Source organism: Aotus nancymaae, unplaced genomic scaffold, assembly GCF_030222135.1.
Source record: "Aotus nancymaae isolate 86718 unplaced genomic scaffold, 86718_ANA_hifiasm-v0.15.2.pri h1tg000020l, whole genome shotgun sequence".
Lineage (NCBI taxonomy): Eukaryota > Metazoa > Chordata > Mammalia > Primates > Aotidae > Aotus > Aotus nancymaae.
The window spans coordinates 52038095-52046905 of NW_026988432.1; the positions used below are offsets into that span (position 1 = coordinate 52038095).

The 8811-nt window shown below is 39.1% G+C and overlaps 1 pseudogene; it reads left to right on the forward strand.

Moving 5' to 3' along the window:
* Positions 1–6096: 6096 nt before the first annotated feature.
* On the forward strand, positions 6097–6644 carry LOC105712078 (ras-related C3 botulinum toxin substrate 1-like; annotated as a pseudogene).
* Positions 6645–8811: the final 2167 nt, after the last annotated feature.

Below are 8811 nucleotides of genomic sequence, written 5' to 3' on the forward strand. Positions count from 1 at the left end.
CAATTTGTTGTTTATTTTTACTCAAACTTTCCTTCACTGGAAGGAATGTTCAGGTAAAAGAAATACAATCACTTTACCTAATATTCATGCAAACATTTCAATTTTAATGCAACCTTCACCTTAATCCCATCAAACACTGCATCCCCATATCCTCTCATTTAACTGTAGATTCCACTAAGACTTCACCAACAGGTTTTAGAATCATAGTGCATTGGGACACCCTGTCAAGAAGCCCTAGAAAATTCTTTTCTCCCTTGACCCCACAGGTTATTTTACCCATACGTGTGCATGTGGCCTTGGGTTCCCAGTTGGGGATTGAGCTAGAAGATCCTGGCCCCATTGTCAATTTTCATCTTTATTAATGTGCCAGACCATCACTCCAGTTGATTCGAGATCAAGTTTTTCATTGTCATCTTTCCCTTCTAGCTTTTCACATTCCTCCAAAATGGAGTAAACAGAGCAGATTTGTTTGGGGTTTTGTTTTGTTTTTTTTTTTTTTTTTTTTTTGAGACGGAGTTTCGCGCTTTTTACCCAGGCTGGAGTGCAATGGCGCGATCTCGGCTCACCGCGACCTCTGCCTCCTGGGTTCAGGCAATTCTCCTGCCTCAGCCTCCTGAGTAGCTGGGATTACAGGCACGCGCCACCATGCCCAGCTAATTTTTTGTATTTTTAGTAGAGACGGGGTTTCACCATGTTGACCAGGATGGTCTCGATCTCTTGACCTCGTGATCCACCCGCCTCGGCCTCCCAAAGTGCTGGGATTACAGGCATGAGCCACCACGCCCAGCTGTTTGGGGTCTTTTAATGTTGGGGGACCAGCAATGGTGCCCATTGGTCCAGTCAGCCTGCAGTAGTGCTACATTACGACCTCTGTTTCAACCCATTACTATCTGCTTTATTCATCCTATTTCTTAACAACAATCTAAAGATTACCACCCTGCAAGGTTGACTCTCTTGACTCTCCCTTTTGTCTTCCCCATTTTCTTTTGAATCATTCTAATTTTTTTTTGGCATCTGTAAAATCCACAAGAAAGCTGAGACAATAAATGTGATGAAGCTTCTCAAACTATTACTTCATATTGCAGCTGTAATATTACACGGGGTTCCAATACAAAGATGGCCACCTTAATCACAGCATTTACCATGCCTTGGGTAAGGGGAATATACAGATTATCATAAAGCCAATCCAACATGGCTTGCATACAAGGCTTATTAGCTAGTTCATCTGGAGTCTTCCATTTGGCAATTATAGGGGGAGTTGGACAGACCCTCCTTCTCAGGGTAAACTAACTTTACAGTGACTTTTATTTGTCCATGAGGCTAGCTGTCATCTCAGGAACAACCTTCTGTGTGTCTAGATCACCTATAGCCATCTATGACTATTCAACAGTGAGCTAGGTCTTATATCAACCCAAACACGCTCCTTCACTCTGCAGTAATCAAAACCAAAGATACCTCCCCTAAGTTAATCACTCACAATCCATTTTTATAAAGGTTCTTTGGGAATTTGATGATACCAATGCACAAAATGAAATAACTCTTTCACATTATAACCCTTGCTTTCCCTAGTTCCTTGGTTTTGCCTTTCCCCAACCTGGCACCTCCTTAATGACCAGAGGTCATGGAGGTGCTACCTATTATTGTCTCAGTATAAATTTTTCCTTTGGTGGCAGCCCTGAGACAATGTGGCTGTATCTCAGATTGGCCAAGACCTGAGCTTGGTGCAGAGTCAGGATCTGCCCCAATACTATTTTACTTTCATTTTAGCTATTGTAGATAACAAAGCCAATGAATTGCTTATTTAGCTTATTTCTTATTATTTTACATTTCCTTGTACATCCAGTGAGCTAACTCCTTAGAAGCTGGAGCCATCTCTAAATTCCACTGGTAACTTTTGCCTCTAATAACTGATTGTCACACACCTGTAGTTCCATTCCATAGGTGACCAAGTAGTCATTCAGGAGTCAAAGGTTCATTCAGCCTCACCCCTCTCATTCTTCTTCTCAAATCATGTTTCAGTGAGTCAGGGTCATGCTAGAGAATCCCACTTCTGACACCAATGGTGAATGTAAGGGGTATGATCTCCAAGCCCACCCTCATTTCTGATATCAACTACAAGTTCAGGTAGTCTCCAAGATTACCCTCAATTTCAAAAAAAAACACTATTCTTCAGTATGTTATTAAGTTATTAATAACATAATACTAAAAGATTTTCTTAGGCTTTCCAGGGTCTTACCCAGTTTATGTCACATCTATACCAGCCAAGGCCAACACCATCATGTGCACAGAAATAACATAGTTAAGATTCTTGCCTTCTCAGAATTATTCTCGAGTTTATTTGGCAGGATGGTGATGTCATCCCTGTCAGCATGGAACTAGGATAAGTTCATCCATGGAGAGAAATTTCCTGATGAGGACTTCATTTCAGCCCTGGCACATTTCTACATCAAATTGTAGACCCAACAAAAACAGCTCCCAGTTTTTCATCTGTGCTGCTAAGACTGGATGGTTGGGTGGCAAGCAGATGCCCTTTATCAGAGTGAAAGGCAGCACAAATATTGCCAAAATTTTGTGCATAGGAATAGCAACATTAGCAAGAAGTTCACCACTGCTGACTGCAGTAACTCTCTTAACTTTGATTTGTGTTTATCCTAGTCAACAAACCATTGCTTCTGTACTGGGAAGAGCAGCCTCATCCCTAGTTAATACTCTCATTTGCTACAATTATTTGAATTCTACATTTCCTTTATCCCCCTCCAATTCTATCTGGACAAAGTTAAATTTGTAATTATAAGATAAAAATAAAGAACAAAAACTTTAAAAGTTTTCTCAGGCTCTGGATTTTCTGATCTTTTTATAGAGATATTATTCAATCCAACCCTTGTTAGTGAGTCTTGTTGAAAAAAAGCCACATTCTTATTTAAACTAGTTAATAAAATATGTCAAGGGGATCCATAAAAGGGTGTCATGATCTCCAAAACATATTTGATATAAACAAAAACTAACATTTCCTGACTTAGAAGTTTCTCAAATCAGATGGGGAAGTATGCAAACTATATGTTTTCTCTCCCTCCCTCTCGATTTCTCTGTGTGCATGTGTGTTACATTTGTTAATTTTGATCAAAACCCTTATCTTATTTGACTCTACAGAGGATATTTCTTGGTTTCCTCCCCAGCATCCCTCCCCTTCTCATAGCCCTGATTTCTATAGGCTCTAGAAATTTCACTCCACCTTTGTTCCACTTGTAGTTAAACAAATCAATTTATTTCATCTGTACAATCAAAATGAACCTTAGCAATTCTGTTGGCAATACTGGGGACAAATTTTCTGCTGGTCACACCCAAGGAAGTATGAACCAAAGCCTCAGGGACTGTAAGCAGCCATCTTGGTCCCATGAGGAAAGCCAGCCTAAAGGTGAAGCCAACTTTACAGAACACAGGAAAAAGCAAAAAGAAACCAGCACTTTCATGACATTAATGAACAACTGTTAAAAGCCTTATTTGAAGTCAATACTTTTCCTGAATCTTTAAATTAAATGAGCTAACATTTTCTTTATTGTTGAAGCCCTTAACACTGAAAGTGTGATCTGTAGGACAGCATCATCAGAAATGCACACAAGGGATCATACTCTAGATGCTCCTGAGCCAGAATCTGCAGTTTAAGGAAATCCCCAGGTGATCTGCGCACATGTACATTTGAGAAGAACTCACCAAGCCTTGTTGAATCAGCTTTGTTTGTAACTGCATCCTGAGTCAGACCCCACCCCCCAATACCCCTGTCCAGATCAGTGTTCAGACTCCTCTTTAGAGATACAGAATCGGGGAGTTGACATGCCAATCAAAGCACACACCCCGGGAGGCAGAAGCAGCAGTTCTATCCTGACCCCCAGCTCCATTCCAATTCCCTGCTGTGATGAGAGGGCCCTATCAACAGTCTCTGTGGGCTTTTCGGCCAGGATCTAGCGCTACTTGTTCAGCAACCCTGCATTAGTCTTTGTTTTAAAAGACCATGGGTTTTAAGGGCATTCTTCCTTCCCTGTGTTTATAATCATGGAAAACTCCTTAATATAGGTAATTTATTTAATGAGTAGCTCCAAATATTGGTTCCCAACTAGCAGCAGTTTAATACAAAAATTACAGACTAGCTTAATTGCACTTAACCAAGTACGCCCTCTGAACAATTTTCCCTCATTATTTCTCACTGAAGCATGCCCCTTTGGCACAGTTCTCTCTTTATTAATAAAATCAAGAAGCAAGTGTTGAAAAATCCTTATGCTCTTTGATATTTTAAAATCCTTACCTATTTCTAAAATCCAGAGAAAAGGGAATGCTGATACGCTGCTGGTGGGAATGTAAATTAGTTCAGCCATCGTGGAAAGCAGTGTGGCCATTCCTCAAAGAATGGAAAACAGAATTGCCATTAGACCCAGCAATCCCATTATCAGGTATGTATTCAAAGGAATATAAATTATTTTACCATAAAGACACATGAATGTGTATGTCCACTACAGCACTATTCACAATAACAAAGACATGGAATCAACCTAAATGCCCATGAATGGTAGACTGGATAAAGAAAATGTGGTACATATATGCCATGGCATTCTATGCAGCCATGAAAAAGAATGAGATCATGATTTTTTTTTTTTTTTTTTTTTTTTTTTTTTTTTGCAGCAACATGCATGGAGCTGGAGACTTTAGCAAACTAACACGGGAACAGAAAACCAAATACTGCATGTTCTTACTTATAAGTGGGAGCTAAATGATGAGAATACATGGACACATAGAGGGGAACAACAGATACTGAGGCCTACTTGAGGGTGGAGGGTGGGAAAAGGTAAAAAATATATATCTATCAGGTACTATTCTTAATACATAATCTGTACAACAAACCCCCATGACACAAGTTTGCCTGTGTAACAGACCTACATATGTATCCCTCAACCTAAAATAAAAGTTAAAAGAAAAATAAAATCCAGCCAATGGGATAAGGAAATATTACTATATAGAAGGGATTTCAGAGAAAGCTTTTCCACAGAAACTTCTCAACTGATAGACTAAAATGACAGGAAACACTTAAAGATATACCTGGTAAATTACTGTCACCCTTGTTAAATTAAACTAAATTTGACCTGAAGATGCTTCTGTACATGAATCCTTACAGAGATTGCAACCTGACTCGTACATAAGTTTACCAAAAGCCTAATTTAAGGATATATGTTTGCAACAAATAGCTGAGTCTCCGCCAATCACAGCAGCCAAACTTCACATCAATTGCAGGTGGCCAACTGTTCAAACTATGTTCAAATGAGGCAAACACCGAGCTGTAACCAATCAAGCTGTCTCTTTCCCTCACTTTCATTTTCTGTACCTCATTTCTGTTTTCTGTCCATAAATGTTGTCCAAGCACATGGCAGACTGGAGTTCTTTGAACCTCTTCCTGCAGAGGCCTGCCTGATTCTAAAGTCATGAATAAAAGCCAATTAAAATATTTTAATTAGTTTTCATTTTGTGTTTTAACATTCTTCATACAATTTATGTGCACAGTAATCCCTTAAAATGCTTGTTACATGAATTACTTTCATTTTCAAGTTACTTTACAATACATCTTTTCTTTTTTTCTTCATTTAATCACATTGATTCATATCTTTGAAACAATTCTTGTAGGTCAGTGTTATTATCTCCATTTTAGAAATGTTCAAGCTAAGGCTCAGAAAGATTAACAAACACCTGCTGGAATCACAGATTTATTCACGAGGGAAATGAAATTTAAATCTTGGTCCTATGACTATAATTCTAGATCCTTCTACTACCTTGTTCTGAAGGTGGTAGAAAGACCTTGGGTCTTATACTCAATTGCTATTTATAACTGGCGCCACTAACACCAGTCTGAGAACACACATACCCACAGCCATTTTATGAAAACTACTTCAGATTCAAGTCTTACTACAGTAATTTGCATTACACTGGCTAAATCACAGCAGACCATGTAATATTCCACTATTTCCAATACCCTCAAATTCCAAACCTGCTGAACCCTGCACCTGCTGCTTCTTGCATCTGTGTCCAGCCAGAGATACCCAGCTAGTGGCCTAGATGCAGGCCATCATGTGCACAGTGGTAGAAGACAGATCTGTAGATAAAATTTACCTACTGTTCAGTTACACTCCAGTGCACTTCCTGGAGAAGAGGTCCCCATTGTCTTTGACAACTATTCTGCCAATGTTACAGTGGATGGAAAACCAGTGAATTTGGGCTCATGGGATACAACTGGACAGGAGAGTATGATGGATTACATGTCCTGTCCTATCTGCAAACAGATGAATTCTTAATTTGCTTTTCCTTTGTGAGTCCTGCATCATTTGAAAATACCTGTGCAAAGTGATATCCTGATATTCACCACCATGTTCCAACATGCTCATCATCCTAGTGGGAACTAAGCATGATCCTAGGAGTGATAAAGCCATGATTAGGAAACTGAAGGAGAAGCATCTGACTCCCATCACTTATCCACAGGGTTTAGCTACAGCTAAAGAGATCAGTGCCCTAAAATAGCATACCTAGAATACTCAGCTCTCACAAAGTGAGGCCTCAGATGGTGTTTGGGGGAGTTATTTAAACGGTTCTCTGCCATTGCCTGTTAGGAAGAAACAGAAGCAGCAGTGCCTGCTGCTGGAAATGTCCACGCCCCTCACTCCTCACCCTGCCCAACTTGGAACCTTCCTATGCTTTGCTCAAAAATCGTAGTTTTTACAATCAATGCCAAGTTTTATTACAGATTAGTTTATCCATAATTATAGCCATGGTGAACCAATCAGTCATTTCAAGATTCTGTTTCTCTCAAGTTCAAGATTTTACACTTCAACACTCTTAAACCTTAGCCTTAAAGTGACAAGTCTTCTTAAGGCCTTGTTTTCCAACATCCCCTATTCTTTCTCAGCAGAAGAGATGCCAAAATACACTCTGAACTAAGTTGCATCAGTGTGCTATGAACTCTAAGAAGTAAACTGTTTTAAATGCCTTTGTCTTTAAGAAAATGGTAGCTTCTGACGTTAAATGCAGACACTTTCTAATTAGGTTTCAAATACACAAAGCAGTACATCCTCCTTATGAAATGTCGTCATTGGATGCATTCAACAATTACCTCATGGTTATCACATAACATTGCACCGTATATTATAATGGAGAGAGTATAACAACTTAGCTCTTTGGGTCAATCTTTTATATTTCATGGTAACATTTAAAAAAATTGGTTTGTTTGTTTTTGCCAAGATCTTAAACAGAAATTGTATTCACATTTTGCTCTAATGAAATATTCTGCTCTTAATCATGGTATACTGGGCTGGAGTGTGTGAAACAGACCCAATTTCTTCCCTGATAGAGCCTCCATGTTAATATAATAATCAAAAGGACATGAAGATAAGGAAAATGCTGCAGCAGGATTTGAGAGTGGGGAAAGAAGCCATCCACTGATATTTCTGCAAGATATAGTATAGAAGGGAGAAGATGAAAGAATGTGCTGAAAAGTGACTTGTATCACCTCTTACTCAGAAAGCAGTATGACATAAAAGTAAGCACAATACACTTAGACCCCACTATACTCCTAACTTGGTGGAATATGTCCTGGGCAGGCTTGAAGAACCACACTTACAATCCTTTTCGTTGCTATTGATCAACCGTATTCAAAAGGAGGGATAATTAGAATGAAAGTATTATAAAGTTTTTATGTTTTCATAAGAGGAAGTTTAAAAATTTTTGATATATTTAGACTTGTTAAACTATGTAGGCACAATTCAATGTCAAGAGTTATGACAAGAGTATATACAAATCATTGGGGTGATAGTTTTTTAAGTCAATTATTAAAAGTTAAGAAAAGTAGAAAAAGCATGAAAAATGCAAGAAAAAATAGAAAGCATAAAAATGCTAGGAAAAAGTCTAAGTAAAAAGATCACAGTAAATTTATATAAGCAAAACTTGCAGTTAAAACTGGTGTTACTGAGTGGGCACACCTGCAATCCCAGAACTTTGGGAGGCTGAGGCAGGTGGATCACTTGAGGTCAGGAGTTCAAGACCAGTCTGGACAACACAGGGAGACTCTTCTCTAAAAAAAATTAAATAAATGTGTGTGTGTGTGTGTGTGTGTGCGCATGTGTGTGTGTACAAAAATTAGCCAGGTGTGGTGGCAGGTGCCTGTAATCCCAGCTACTCAGGAGGCTGAGGTAGGAGAATCACTTGAACCCAGGAGGCAGAGGTTGCAGTGAGCTGAGATCATGCCACTGCACACCAGCCTGGGTAACAGAGTAAGACTCTGTCTCCAAAAATGAACACAAAACTGATGTTACCAGTTTGTAAAAGTTTAATCTAAACATACGCTATTTAGAAAAAACACACATAAAACGGAAACAAAAAAAGTCACAATAGAAGGATAGAAAACCATATGACAGACAAACCTCACAAGAAAGCGTATATAGCTATATTGATATCAGAAAAACAGATTGCAAGATAAGAAGGATTATTCAAAAATGTAGAAGAAACTTTGGTGTCCACTACAATTCATTTCTACTTATTCCTGGGTACATTACTAAACTACATTTCCCAGCTTCCCTTGTGGTGAGGTATAGCCATGTAACTGAGTTCCAGCCAATGGAATGAGAGCAGAAGTGACTAAGCCACTTCCAGGCCCAGGATTTTAGGAAGCCAATGAGCCTGAGCACTCTTACCACCTGCCTGCTTTCATCGGGGAATGCAAACACAACCAAGTTCCTAGAGATGACAGAAGTAACACATGAAGGAGACCGGGTCCCTGAAGCC